Source organism: Thamnophis elegans, chromosome 11, assembly GCF_009769535.1.
Source record: "Thamnophis elegans isolate rThaEle1 chromosome 11, rThaEle1.pri, whole genome shotgun sequence".
NCBI classification, from domain to species: domain Eukaryota; kingdom Metazoa; phylum Chordata; class Lepidosauria; order Squamata; family Colubridae; genus Thamnophis; species Thamnophis elegans.
Genome location: NC_045551.1, coordinates 5,177,307 through 5,191,970, shown reverse-complemented (window position 1 = coordinate 5,191,970; position 14,664 = coordinate 5,177,307).

Here is a 14,664-nt window from a genome sequence, read left to right as displayed (position 1 = left end):
TGAGGTCAAACACAATCCTGATGCGTCCCTCAAAGGAATCAAGTTTGACACCCCTGCACTAGGGGACAGTGGTCATCTCCATTTTTTAGCCAAGGAAGGCAACATTTTCCAAAGACACTTCCACGGTCATGTGGCCAGCATGACTATGTGCCAAGGAACATGAAGCATTGTTACCTTCCCACCAAAGTGGTACCTATTTATCTATTTGCATTTGCATGTTTTTAAGCTGCTAGTTTGGCAAGAGCTGGGGGGGGGAGAATGGGAACTCCCCTGTCATGCAGTGCTCAGATCTCTAATTGCTGACCATCTGATTGACAAGCCCAACATTTTAACTGCGAGGCCATTCTCAATACTTACCTCCTAGCCGAGGTGGGTTCCTACCAGTTCGCACCTATTCGGTAGAACCGGTTCGTCAAATCTACCGAACCGGTTAGGAGAGGTTCCACCAGTGGACCCGGAAAGCAGGCCGCATCTACAGAAGAGCTTCCAAACATTTTTTGAAACCCACCACTGGTCCTTGGATATGATTATTCTACACTATCAAGCTCATATTTATAATACTCAGTGCCTCTGTGAAAGGTAAGGATGACTACTGCATTTGTGGTGCAATCAGAACATTGCGTGTGTTGAAGTTGTTTTAACGCAAACCAAAGATGCCTTTTAAAAAACAAGTTGACATCCTATTCTTATGCATGCCGGTGCTGTGTGAGAGGTAATTTAAGGCGGTTCTGACAAGTGTCGTCGGCATCTTCATATCCGGTCACATGGGTGGCAAGCCACTCCCATCCAGTCACATGGGTGGCAAGCCACTCCCACAAAGGAGGCCACACCCACAGAGTAGGTTCGAACAGTTTTTGAAACCCACCACTGCTTCCTAACAATTCCTTAATTGTTATTGGTTTTCCTCTGAAAGATTAAGGACCAGAAGTGTCTTCCTCCGATCCTTAGCACTGATGTCATCATAAATCTATTTTGTAATGGTGGATGGGTGTATTTCTTTTTTTTTAAAAAACAGGAAAAAAAATGAGTCAAGGACAGAGAATGGAGAATGATAAAATTATGTTGGGGAAAATGTAGGCTCCTCCACAACAGACTAGATTTAAAAGAAGCCTGTGTATCTGATAAATATTTTTTTAAAAATGTATTGCTCTGTCATGGACAGGCTAGTGAAATACTGCCATTTCAGCAATCTGGTAAGGTATATTGCATATTTTTGAAAGCATTTGTTCTATTCGTTGTCTGGAAAAACTCCAAGAGCTGTAGAGACTTACTCATATGTAAGAATGACTTACAGATCAATGAAATCTAAAGTCCTTCCCTTTAGATTTTCACAAACAGGCAAATGGGGACAATAGCATTAAAGAAAACCCATGCAATATTCTTACATTCAGGAAATTCTTACACAGTAATGAGTATTTGGGTGGAAAGAAGTCTCATGATGTGCTGGATTTATTATTGCCATCTGTTCTGACCCCCCTCCTCCGTCCAGGAACGAAAGCCGAAACCAACGCAAATGAGAAGGTTTCTTTTAATCAGTCCAGACTCTCGTTGGCTGCAAGCCACATAAACAAAGAGATAAGCACTCTGGCAGCAAGTCCTACAAAACTTGGCAGCAATGCAAACAAACTCTGGCAGCAATCCAGCCTGCCAAGTTTGTTTCTTGTTAGTCCTTAATGTTGACTTCTACAAGAAGGGCGTGGCACAAGCAGTCTCTTTTATAATCAGGAGAGGATCTTAATGAGCATCAGCTGAGCGTAATCACCTCTTGTAATTACGCCGTTGTTCTTGATGCCCTTCGATGGTGTGCATCCCGGAACAACTCACAGGTGTTTTCTGGATCACTCACTCTTGTCTCCTCCCCACTGATCCAAGGCTCAGACACCACCTGGTGGCCAACCAGTCTCTCCTCGCCCTGCTTGGAGTCGGAACCCTGTCCAGGGTCCTCCACATCCTCCAGGTTCGACTTATAAGACCCCTCGCTGTCGGAGTCTGGTGGCAGCTCCAACGGCTCCTGCCGGGCCACAACACCATCATGCCCAAAAGTATCTTTTCTGAGCCCTTCCTAGTTCTTCTAACTAGAACCATTTGCTGTTCATCTCCAGCAAGAAAAAGCATTGAGCAGGGATGTACCGTTGAAAGTCTTGCCTATTCAGTACTTGACTAGTATTTTTTGGGGGGGGGGGGGGAGATATTATGTGGTGTCACTTTGGAGCAAATTGTTCTGTAAATCCTCTATTTAGTGAACATGTGGCAATGCTTTCTGAACAGGTGTCAGCCCCACTAGATAGACTAGTCCAGTTAATCAACTCTACTGGAAGGCTAACACTAATTTTATCGATGTTAGCTATAATAATAAAAACTTGCAAGTTCTGTACTTCCTTGTCCTTCTTATACGGATAGACTTTAACTTACAACTATTCATTTACAACTATTCATTCATTTGCCAATTACCTCCACTAGACCGATTAGATCCCACAGATTAGGCCTCCTCCGAATTCCATCCGCCGGCCAGTGTCGACTGGCGACTACCCGGAGGAGAGCCTTCTCTGTGGCTGCTCCGACCCTCTGGAAGGAGCTCCCCGTGGAGATTCGAACCCTCACCACCCTCCAGGCCTTCCGCAAAGCCCTTAAAACCTGGCTGTTCAGACAGGCCTGGGGCTGAAGAACTGTTGCCCCCGTCTCGAATTGGTATGACTGTTGTGTGTTTTAAATTATGTATTGTTTTGTGTCGTTTTTTAATTTTTGTTTGTATCCCCCTTCCCTGGTTGAGCTGTGAGCCGCCCTGAGTCCCCTTCGGGGGAAAAGGGCAGCATATAAATAAAATCAACATTCAACATTCAACATTTAGTGACTTTCCAAAGTTACAAAAACACTGAATAACATGATTTATCCTCACACTTAAAATTTTTGCAGCATCCCCATTGTGCATCGTCAACATTTGGTCTCTTGGAAACCAGCAAATATTTAGGATGGTTGACTGCTGTTTGCAACTTTCCCCCATCGGCTTCTGATCAGCAAAGTTGATGAGGGAAAGCAGATTCACTTAATGAACACATAATTCACTGAACAACTACAGTAATTCATTTAATAATCATGGCCAAAAAGGGTTGTGAAATTGGGTATGGCTAACTTAACAAGTGCCTTGCTTAACGATGGAAATTCTGGTCCCAGTTGTGGTCATAAAGCAAGGACTACTTGTTGATCAATGAATTAAGGAGGCATCTGTCTGATCCACTGTTCTATACCAATACAAACAAATCGGCCAAATCAGGTGTACAGAAGGAAAGCAAATAACTTCTCCAAGTGTCTCTTTGAATCAGGGTTACAGAAAGCAAATCACTTATCCAAGTGCCTTTCACAAACAAACCACGACCGATGAAGGATGAACCATGAACGAACGACGAACGATGAACGTTGGCTTCTGCAACCAGGGCGTGGCACCATCAGTCCTTTTATCTCCAGAAGACCACACTAATGAGCCCCAGCTGCATTGTTATTCCTGCATCCCGACTCAACTCACAGCAACAAACTTCTGCTGAGTCACAACACAAACATATCTATACAACTTGTGGTTTTGACAGCAAGGACTGAAACATGCGCTAAATGCAGAACCGTAAACCTGCTCGATTTCAAGCAATCTTTTCTCATAAAGTAATAATTCTGACTTCTCTTTTCTTCCTTTATTGATTGCTTCTACAAGCACCACAAAACCTGTGTGACTGATGCCAGCTGAGTGACACATTTCCCTCCCCAAAACTCCGGGAGGTTTCCGTGCCGAAGCTATTTAGGGAGGATCCAACTGTTCATTTTCAATTTAGAAAGATGAAACTGAATGAAATTAGTATGTACCCTAGTTAGGTCTTTGTCTCTTCTGTGAAGCAAATTTTCTGACATTTTAGTTGCGTAAACCTCCAACACATTTAAGAAATAGTGGGTTGTCTCCCTATATAGTATGGTTGCAAAGCAGAGATATTTTGAGGTGGATGTTATAGCCACTCTATTTGAAAAAAATAAGGCCATGCTAGTATTCAGATAATAAGAGAGAAAGGCCAAAATCTGTCATTACCTGCATGGATAGAACTGCCAAACATCTTGTTCTTCACATGTTAAAATTCTACAAAATAGCCATGCAGGTAGTCCTTGACTTACAACCACAACTGAGCCCAGCAAAGGCTGTCGTCGTATGCAGATTCAGTTATACTGTCAGCGTTCCAAGTATCATGTAGAATTAAATCAGAGTCCAAGGCAAAACGATCCTTAAAGTTCCAATTTAATAAAGCAGACATTTTAGCACATCTGTGTTAATCCCAATTCTGGAAATGACATCAGAATCCCACCCAGTTAAAAGTTCATGATCTTGTCTCCACACCCACAATCCATCACATGGTCCAATCTTCTTCGACGCTGGCATCCACACCCAGCTGCTTCCGATCAGGTGTAAAAGTGCAGAGACAAAAGATGACCTTGGCTTCTAGTAAAGAATGATAACAATACATTCCACAATCCTACTCCTGTCTATTCCCCCCTCCCATCAACTATACTAATGAAGCAGCATAATGAAATAAGAGAAAGTGTGGCAGGCCAAAATTCTAAAAGGAATATTATATACAGGCCTGACAATATGACTCAATTCTCAAGCATCTGAATGTAAATCATATGACCATGAGGATGCTGCAACGGTCGTAAGTGTGAGAAATGGTAATGAGTCACTTTGTTCTGTGCCGTTGCAACTTCAAATGGTCACTAAGTGAACTATTGTAAGTCAAGGACTACCTATACCTTTAACATGATGAAACATCCTAGGTCCTTGAGAAGAACGTGCTAGGTGGATAAGAATGCCAAATCCAGTCTAAACATCTGGCTAATTTTGTCACCAATCATAATAATTCTGTGATGATATCTTTAACACCATGGAACAACAATGCCTGCCCACCCGAGATGCTTGGGAAGGACTCAATGAGTAGATAGAAATGCCAAATCCAGTCTAAACATCTGGCTGATGTGCCACCAATAATAATAATAGTCCTTGGGAAGGGCTCAATAGTTAGATTGGGAAAGAATTTGGAACACAAATTATAAACTAACACGATCAGCAGCACTTAAAGAAAATATATACAAAATGTTTTATCGTTGGCACTTATCACCAACAAGATTGGCTAAAATGTACCCAAACATGAAGCCGACCTGCTGGAAGTGTAAAAAAGTACAAGGGACTTATTACCACATATGGTGGACCTGCCCGGAAACACAAAAATATTGGACCAAAATTTGGAAATGGTTGCAAGTAATTACAGGAGAACGGATAAAATACAAACCCGAAATCTTTTTGCTGGGAATAATCAAAGGGAAATATACAAAGAAAATTAAGTACATATTAACACATCAGCTAATGACAGCTAGAATAGCATTTGCCCAATGCTGGAAACAAAATAATACCCCCTCGGACGAATTAGTGATTAAAAAAACTTTGGATCGTGCAGAGATGGACAAATTAACACTGAAATTAAAAGATAAAGAAGAGTATTATGAAATTTGGAACAATTGGTACAAATGGCTGCAAAGCAAGAATAAAATTAATTATGCCAAAAAAACTATACATAAATATATATAGAACTGTGAATAAAGGTGTGTAAATATAGAAGCAAAATATTATATACACATACATCAGAGGTGGGTTCCTACCAATTCGCACCTATTCAGTAGAACCGGTTCGTCAAATCTACCGAACCGGTTAGAAGAGGTTTCACCAGTGGACCCAGAAAGCAGGCCACACCTACAGAAGAGGTTCCAAATTTTTTTGAAACCCACCACTGACTTGCATGCTTCAATGCCAGAATTTCTGTCAACTGGAGGAGGAATTCTGGGTGTTGAAGTCCACAAGTCTTAAAGCTGTCAGGTTTGAAGACCCCTAGTTTCTTTTTCTAAAGGGTTAGGGGTGCAAGGATCTTGTAACTTGACAGCTTTAAAACCTGCATGCTTCAATGCCAGAGTTTCTGAATAGCTACTTGGACTGACCTAAGTACTAATTCATAATTTCATATCCGGTCACATGGGTGGCAAGCCACTCCCAGAAAGGAGGCCACACCCACAGAGTAGGTTCCAACAATTTTTGAAACCCACCACTGATGTACAGATATGATGACATAACAATGTTGATGTAATGACTGTAGGATGTTGTAGAAGGGAAAAATAATAAAATATCTAAAAAAGCATTTGACCGCTAGAGGAATGGGCAGAATCTCAACTCATCAATTACAAAAAAGTTGCATTACTTAGAATAGCACACATGATGATGAGATCTTTAACCATCCTAGATCTTTAGGAAGGAATCAATAATTAAAGTACCAAATCCAATCAGAACCAGCTGATGGTGATAACAATGATACTTCCATCTTCCTTTAGTCCTTCTGGGAGAATGAATATTCCTATTTTAAAAACAGAATTTTTGGGAAGACACCATAAACTAAACATATTATTTCACGGATGGTTCAAGGGTGGCCAAATCCTTACCCATCGTTCTTTCACTTTACTTTTCAAGGAAAAAAGATGGTAACCTCTTGCCCACAAGACAGATACATCCTTACGACCCCCCTCTCCCCCCAAACCAGATCTTTATTTAGAAAAAAAAACTGGTTCCGTATAGTTTTTCTCTGCAATGGAGAAGATGAAGAATTATGACTCATATTTCCCTGAACAGAGACAAATGCTCTTTTATCTGTGCAGAGAAAAACTAAAATGAAGCAATGATTTCTTCCTTCCTTCCACATTCTGAGTTATGCAGGGTCACAGGGTAAAGCTTTGGGCTAAAGTAAGGAACTTTGGCTTAAAATATGGACAACTCTGATGTACAAACCCCCCCACTTTTTTTCCTGTGACGCAAAGCTCTTCTTTTCTTTACTAAGATGTGTAATGCATCATTACCACCACCACCCCTCCCAGCGAGATGCAATTTCTCATGTGTTCTGTCAGTCTCCCGTTATAAACGATCAGTTCTGAATCTATCTAGCAAATGAGTCACAGGCTTTCTTCTCCAAGATTGCTACAGAAGCTTTGAGCAACTCAAAAGGAACTGCAGGTTGGCACACTCGTGTGGCTGTTGAGAATGCAACACTGAGTAGGAATGGAGCAACTGAAGGAAGAGGGGGGGCTAAAGGAATATGACCATTGATTCACAGAGCTCTGTGTATGGTACAAAAAACACCCCAATATACGGATAATCCTCAAATTACGGCCAGTCACTTGGTAACCATTCAAAGTTACAAGGCCCACCCTAATAGTAATTACAACTCATTAGATAATGCAAATCTACTTAAGATCTCAAATGAAGTGAAAGGGGTACTAAACCAAAAGATAACAATAGATGAATTAGAAAAGGCAGTAAAAAAAAAATGGGAAGCAACAAAACTCCTGGCATGGATAGTTTCCCAGTTGAAATCTATAAAACTTTTTTGGAAATCTTAGGACAAGAGAGGATAGTAATATTTAATGCTGTCTTATTTATTTATTTATTTATCTATTTATTTATTTATTTATTTATTTATCTATCTATCTATCTATCTATCTATCTATCTATCTATCTATCTATCTATCTATCTATCTATCTATCTATCTATCTATCTATCTATCTATCTATCTATCTATTTATTTATTTATTTGTCTTGTATGCCGCCCAACTCCCGGAGGACTCCGGGCGGCTCACAAAAGACAAGGGAAAGGGGGGAACGAGACAAAGACAACATATTAAAAACAAAACCAACATTCACAATTTCCGTGGAGGTAGATGCTTCTCAGCTCCCTCCAGCCTGCTGGAACAGCCAGGACTTGGTGGCTTTGCGGAAGGCCGGGAGGGTAGTAAGGATCCGGATCTCAACAGGGAGCTCGTTCCAGAGGGGCGGAGCTGCAACAGAGAAGGCCCTCCCCCGGGGAGTCACCAGCCGACATTGGCTGGCAGATGGAATCCGGAGGAGACCCAACCTGTGCGATCTAATTGGTCTGAGAGAGGTAATCGGCAGGAGGCGGTCTCTCAAGTACCCAATAGAATCCGTCTTGACGGATTCTATTGCACCGAAATCGGGGGCTGAGGCCTATATAACCCTTTTGCGTAATTACAACTCAATTTCAGTGGTTGGACTCCTGCACCGTAATCATGTGACTACATTCCAGGTGCTCAGCAACTGATCTGCATTTATATTCATTTGCTGCCTCCTTCAGTTAATGACTGTATTTTATGGATGTTTTTACTGAAAACTGGAGTTTGCTTTCAATTTTTGGCAGAAAGTGCCCTGAAACACGCAAGCAATGGGTTCTCTTGATAACTGTGCGGTTCTCTTAACAACCATGAATTCACTTAATCACCATGGGACTCCGCTTAAGAACCATGGAAAAAGAGTCTTAAAATCATGTCAGTCACATGAGGAGGTACTTTAGGGCTGTCACGGTTTATGACCATAATGGGCAGGCTCCATTACTTTCATTAAGTGGAGGACTTCCTGTGTATGTTCTTGTTACTTCACTATAAAATTTTAAAGTTAATCCTTTCCGATTTCAAATCTAGAAGGCGACTATGTTCTCTCTTTCTGCCCAGCATACAGTGCTGGGTTTCAAAAATTGTTGGAACCTACTCTGTGGGTGTGGCCTCCTTTGTGGGAGTGGCTTGCTCTTTTGCGATTCCTTGGGGGTATCTATGGTGGAGTGATTTATGGATTATTCTAATGGTGTCAGAACCTCTCCATTAAATAATTAGGAAAGAAGACCACGAGACTCCATGGTTAGAAATCAAGTGTACTTTTACTAATTATAAATGATTAAAGGCATAGCGAAGCGAAGACTGATTATTTAGGCGCGAAAGCGATTGATATATAGAATAGCCCATTCCCCACCCCTTGGCATCACAGTTACAGTCCAATCATAATTCTCCCAAGTGTCAGGTGTGAGATAACTTCAAAAGGCATCACGAAGATGGAATGTCGGTGCCGTTAGTCCTGGTGGGAATCTCCTACGCATGCGTAGTCCGACAGGCAGCTGAGCTCCAGAACCTTCCTCCAGCACAATTAGTAACCCCTCCCAAATACCATGCCCTCCCTCCCCGTTTCATGGCAGCCGAAGCAACAGCAAAGCAGAGGCTGACAAATGGTCTGTGAGAATAAACTTGGGATAGAGGAGGAAGAACCAAAGTCTAGACAACCGACCGAAAAGAGGAATCTGAATCTAAATAAGAATGGAGGTGGAGATAGCATCTCAGAAAGGAACCCTCCTAATTCTTCAGATTTGCAAGATTCTGTTACTGTAAACTTACAAGAAAAGTAGATAGTGTTGATATTCATGGTTCTGGTTTCCTGTCTGCATTTTCTCAAGGAGCGAACATCAATCTGGTTGAAATATAGTGGCGTTGAAATGTTGTAATAAATACATATATACATACTCTACATGTGTTGTCAGTTCGCATTAAAAATAGTATCAACATCCGCTAGTCATAATGTGGAGCACGTAATTGAGTTTTTCCCCGAATACCATCACTCTGCTAAACAACTAATTTCCACAACACTGTCATATTTGTTAGGAATATAATCTAACGGTTGGGTTGGCAATATATAAATCATATAGCAATGCTATACCTGTTTCTTTAAATCATACTGTAAAATGTGATTGGTTGCTGTTTTCCTCAATCGGCCATAAGAGGGAGCCAGAATGACTGTTAGTTCTCTGTTTGTTAGATGCTGGGCTGATCTGATCTGAGTGTTTTTGGAAGCTGGCTGTTAGAAAGTGCCGTGAGCTATTGTAAGTTTTGCAACTGCTAGCAAACTTTGAGTTCTGAACTGATTATATGATACTGGACTATGTTATTTGGATTATCCCTTTACTGAAAGGCATTGATGACTGACTGTCTTATCCGTGTATGACTTGGACTGTTTGATGGACACTGATACCTCTATTTCCACGAAAGTAAAAGCCTATTTAAACTGCAGTGTCTCTGTATGCTGGTTTGTGTGTTCTCCAACACAACTCTCACAACGCTTTGCTGAACGTACTCGCTCTCCCAACGGGGAGCTTACCTTACAATATTACCTACTAAGACTGCATTACTATTATTCTTCTCTTCCTTCCTAGTACCTCTCTTCCCACTTATGACTATAACCACGTTGCTTGTATATTTAAAATTTATATTGTTTTATTTGTTTCCTAGTATAATTTGATTGCTTATTAGTAACCTATGACTATCTCTAAGTGTTGTATCTTATGATTCTTGATGAATGTATTCTATTTTATTTTTCTTTATGTACATTGAGAGCACCAAAGGCAAATTCCTTGTGTTTCCAATCACACTTGGCTAATAAAGAATTCCTATTCTATTCTATTCTATTCTGTTCTATTCTATTCTATTGTATTCTATTCTATTCTGGTCTGGTCTATTCTATTCTATTCTATTCTATTCTATTCTACGCTACGCTATTTTACTTCAGCATCAGAGGTTCCAATTAGCTATTATGGTAAATAATACTGCTGGATATTTAACTTTAATATTAAAGTTAAAATGAGATTGTAAAATCAGTGGTGATTTATCCATACAACCGTAGGGAAGTTAGACAACCAATCCGCTCTTTTAAAAAATCCAAAATTCAAAGTTTATTGCATGTTAAAAGAAATATTAAAACTGAAAGCTTACTTGTAAAGTTATGCTTTTTTATCTAACCAGGTGCTTTCCATATAGGCCTCATTATCCTTGCATATTTTATTGACTGTTATATGTAAAATCGTATTAGTACAATTCGGACGTTGTTCATCTTTCTGCTTTCTCATGAAGAAAAAATATATATTCATGGATAACAAGTGTAGTACAGAGTGACAAGATCTTGTTCTGAAAAAGGTAGCATGGAGTAGATATTTGATATTTGTAGTCCTTATGAAAACTGAATATACAGTTGCTCTTTCTTGACCGAAAGAAAATGTAGATTTTTCCCGGATAAATGTATTTTCTATTGACTAAGGAAAGGGGGAAGGTCAACCTTGCCTTTATCTTTTTATAAAGCTATTTCATATTTGCAAGGCTGTTCATCTGTTGATGGTAAAGATAGATAGCTTTGTGACATTTTCCAATAGCTATTTCAACCCACCGACGTCATGGGGTAGAGCCATTCCCCATAAGAGCCGTGGTGGCGCAGTGGTTAGAATGCCGTACTGCAAACTACTCCTGCTGTCTGCCTGTAATTTGGCAGATCGAATCTCACAAGGCTAAAGGTTGACTCAGCCTTCCATCTGAGGTCAGTAAAATGAGGACCCAGGTTGTTGGGGGCAATATACTTGAGAGACCGCCTGCTGCCAATTACCTCCCACAGACCCATTAGATCTCACAGGGTTGGCCTCCTCCGGGTTCCGTCTACCAGCCAATGCCACCTGGCTACTACCCGGGGGAGGGCCTTCTCTGTGGCAGCTCCGGCCCTCTGGAACGAACTCCCCGCAGGGATTCGGACCCTCACCTCTCTCCAGGCCTTCCGAAAAGCCATCAAAATCTGGCTTTGCTGGCAGGCCTGGGGGTGATGAGTTCCCTCCCCTCTCGACATGTATGGTTGTGCGACTGTTGTCTACTTTTATTTGTATTTTGTCTTTTATGTTCCCCCCTTTTTTCCCCCTTGAATTGTTCGCCGCTCTGAGTCCTCCCGGAGAAGGGCGGCATACAAATAATAAAATACAAATACAATTACAAATACAAATACTGACTCTGTAAACCGCTTAGAGGGCTGTAAAAGCACTGTGAAGAGGTATATAAGTCTAAGTGCTAATGCTATCTCATCCTGGGCCGTCCCCTTCTCCTTTTGTCTTCAGTTGTTTCCAACATCGAGGTCTTTTCCAGTGAATCCTCTCTTCTCATTTAGTGGCCTGTTCTGCCCCCCTCCTCCGTCCAGTAATGAATGCCGAGACAAGCTTAACCAGAATGTCCTTTAATTAGCAAAACATCAAAACCTCGGTGGTTGAAAGCCAAGTAAACAAACAGATAAGGACCTTGGCAGCAACTCAGACAAACTCAGGCAGCAATAAACAAACATAAGGCTTGGCAGCAATCCAGCCTGGCAAGCTCACAGCAATGTCCTCCGACATTCAATCCTGCCTTGACTTCTGCAAAGAGGGGCGTGTGCACAAGTAGCTTTTTATAGTCTGGAGAGGAGCCTAATGACCACCAGCTGAGTGCAATCATCTCCTGTAATTGCGTAATTGTTCCTGATGCCTAGTAGCTCTTCAATGCCGGGCATCCAGGAACAACTCACTGCTGGCTTCTGGATCACTCTCCCTTGTCTCCTCCCCACTGGTCCAAGGCTTAGGCGCCTCCTGGTGGCCAACCAGCATCTCTGCGCCCTGCTCGGAGTCAGAACCCTGTCCAGGGTCCTCCACATCCTCCAGAGCCGACTCATAGGGCCCCTCGCTGTCGGAGTCTGGTGGCAGCTCCAACGGCTCCTGCTGGGCCACAACAGTCAATCAAGTATTTTTACATACATTGTTACTATTTACAGTATATTTTAATGATGTAATTTCACCGACTTGCTTTTATCTCAGCTAGACTATTTCCAAGTCTAACCTGTGTATGCACATCACTTAGAATGATTGTATTTTACATTAACTTCTTTCCATACCGTAAAATTAGGGATCAACTTGCCGATTTGTCATTTCTGCCAAATCCCCTCCCAAAGTGGCACTGATGTTGTACTTTTTAACGTGTAAGAAGAAAAAAGTTGTTAACACGTGGGAAATAATTGTATGGACGGTACTAATTACATTTAATTTAAATGTAAATTAAATGTAGAGATTGTGATAGCTTCACCCACCTTTGGGAAAGTGGAGTCTCCCACCTGCCAAACGAAGCATATTAAGCACAATGAAATTGTGTCTTATTGTGTCCTAATTAGTCTTTCAAATTAGAACATCTACTTCACCAAGTATTTTAAACCAATGGATGCATCCTTTTTGGATGCCAGAATAATACATCCATATTACATCCAACTTGTAATCTGCCATGATTTATACGTTCTGCATATTCTCCTCTTTCAAAGTAGTGATAAAATAATACCAGAATTTCATGGTGGTACTTTTCTCATACGGATCACTATTAAATCTTGTCATTTTTTTTTAAGAGTTGCTGAAAAGACCTTTGTGAAGATTAGAGGGGCAGTTTCCCAGGGATGTAAAAAACTTGTCTGAATTCTGTAGGAATTCTATAGGAGAAAGAATAGCAATAGCAATAGCAGTTAGACTTATATACCGCTTCATAGGGCTTTCAGCCCTCTCTAAGCGGTTTACAGAGTCAGCATATCGCCCCCAACAACAATCCGGGTCCTCATTTTACCCGCCTCGGAAGGATGAAAGGCTGAGTCAACCTTGAGCCGGTGAGATTTGAACAGCCGAACTGCAGTCAGCTGAAGTAGCCTGCAGTGCTGCATTTAACCACTGCGCCACCTCGGCTCTCTATTAAGCATCTATTAACAAGGCAGGATGTAACAGACAATAAAAATCATTACAACTTAAGAAATAATTCTGTGACAAGACATTCAATAGTTTAGGGTCACCACAGAAGGGACAGAAAACTTGTTAAAAGAAAAACGTATCCGCGGCATTTTAAAAAAATTCAAAAGAATTCAAAATTCTGAGAAACGGAGGATGTTCAACTTGTTTAAATCTTATTTTATAAAGCAATAGAACGGTAATCTTTTTTTTTCTCACTACACAAAGCTGTATATCTGCAGCATGGGAATCAATATCCTTCCAGATACTTTGACTAATGCATATCTGGCTCTGCGTTCTACTTCTGTTTGACAATTTGATTTAAAAAAATTTAATGGGAATCTAGCATAGTGCAAAGTATCAGCATCCATCCTTATTTTTAGCTCCTAAAATACAACCGGACCCTTCAAACGCCTTGAATGCATTATTAGAAAATAAAGAATAGTTAAGTGGTGCAGCCTAATACTTTCTTTAGATACTGCACCTCAAGGGAACTCTCTGATAAAGTTCTGAAGTTTGCAGACAATATAACAGTTATGGTTCCACCACAAAACCGCGTTCGACTAAAGCGCGCTCGACGAAACCGCGTAGCTGACGTCATCACAGCGCGACGAAAAAAACACGCTGTAAACGCTAAAACTAAAATTAACCCCTAAACCTAACCCCACTAAACCTAATCCTAACCCTAACCCTTAACCTAACCCTAACCCTTAACCTAACCCTAACCCTAACCCTAACCTTAACTTGAATCGGCTTGCTTTCAAAGCGCTATTTAAACGCCCTTTTTTCTCCGCGGTCGCTGTTGTCGCCCTGCTGATGACGTCAGCGATGCGGTTTAATCGGGCGCGCTTTAGTGGAGCGTGGTTTTGTCGTGCCACGACAATTATAGGCCTCGTTTGAGACGTTGATGAGTTTGCATAGAGATGGGAGGTTAATACATAACAGTCTGGAGCTGACTATGCTTAAAACTGTAGAAGAGAGTGGATTTTAGAAGACCACCTTCTATTTTACTGCCGCTTACTATATTTCACAGCACAGTTATCAGAATTTTTGCATTGCATAATCTCCCAGGACTTGAAAATAGATGGTCAACATTAGAACCTTAATTAAAAAGGTCCAATGATGTTCTTCCTGCAGGAAGTGCCCCAGGATCTGTTTACAGAGGAATTATTTGTT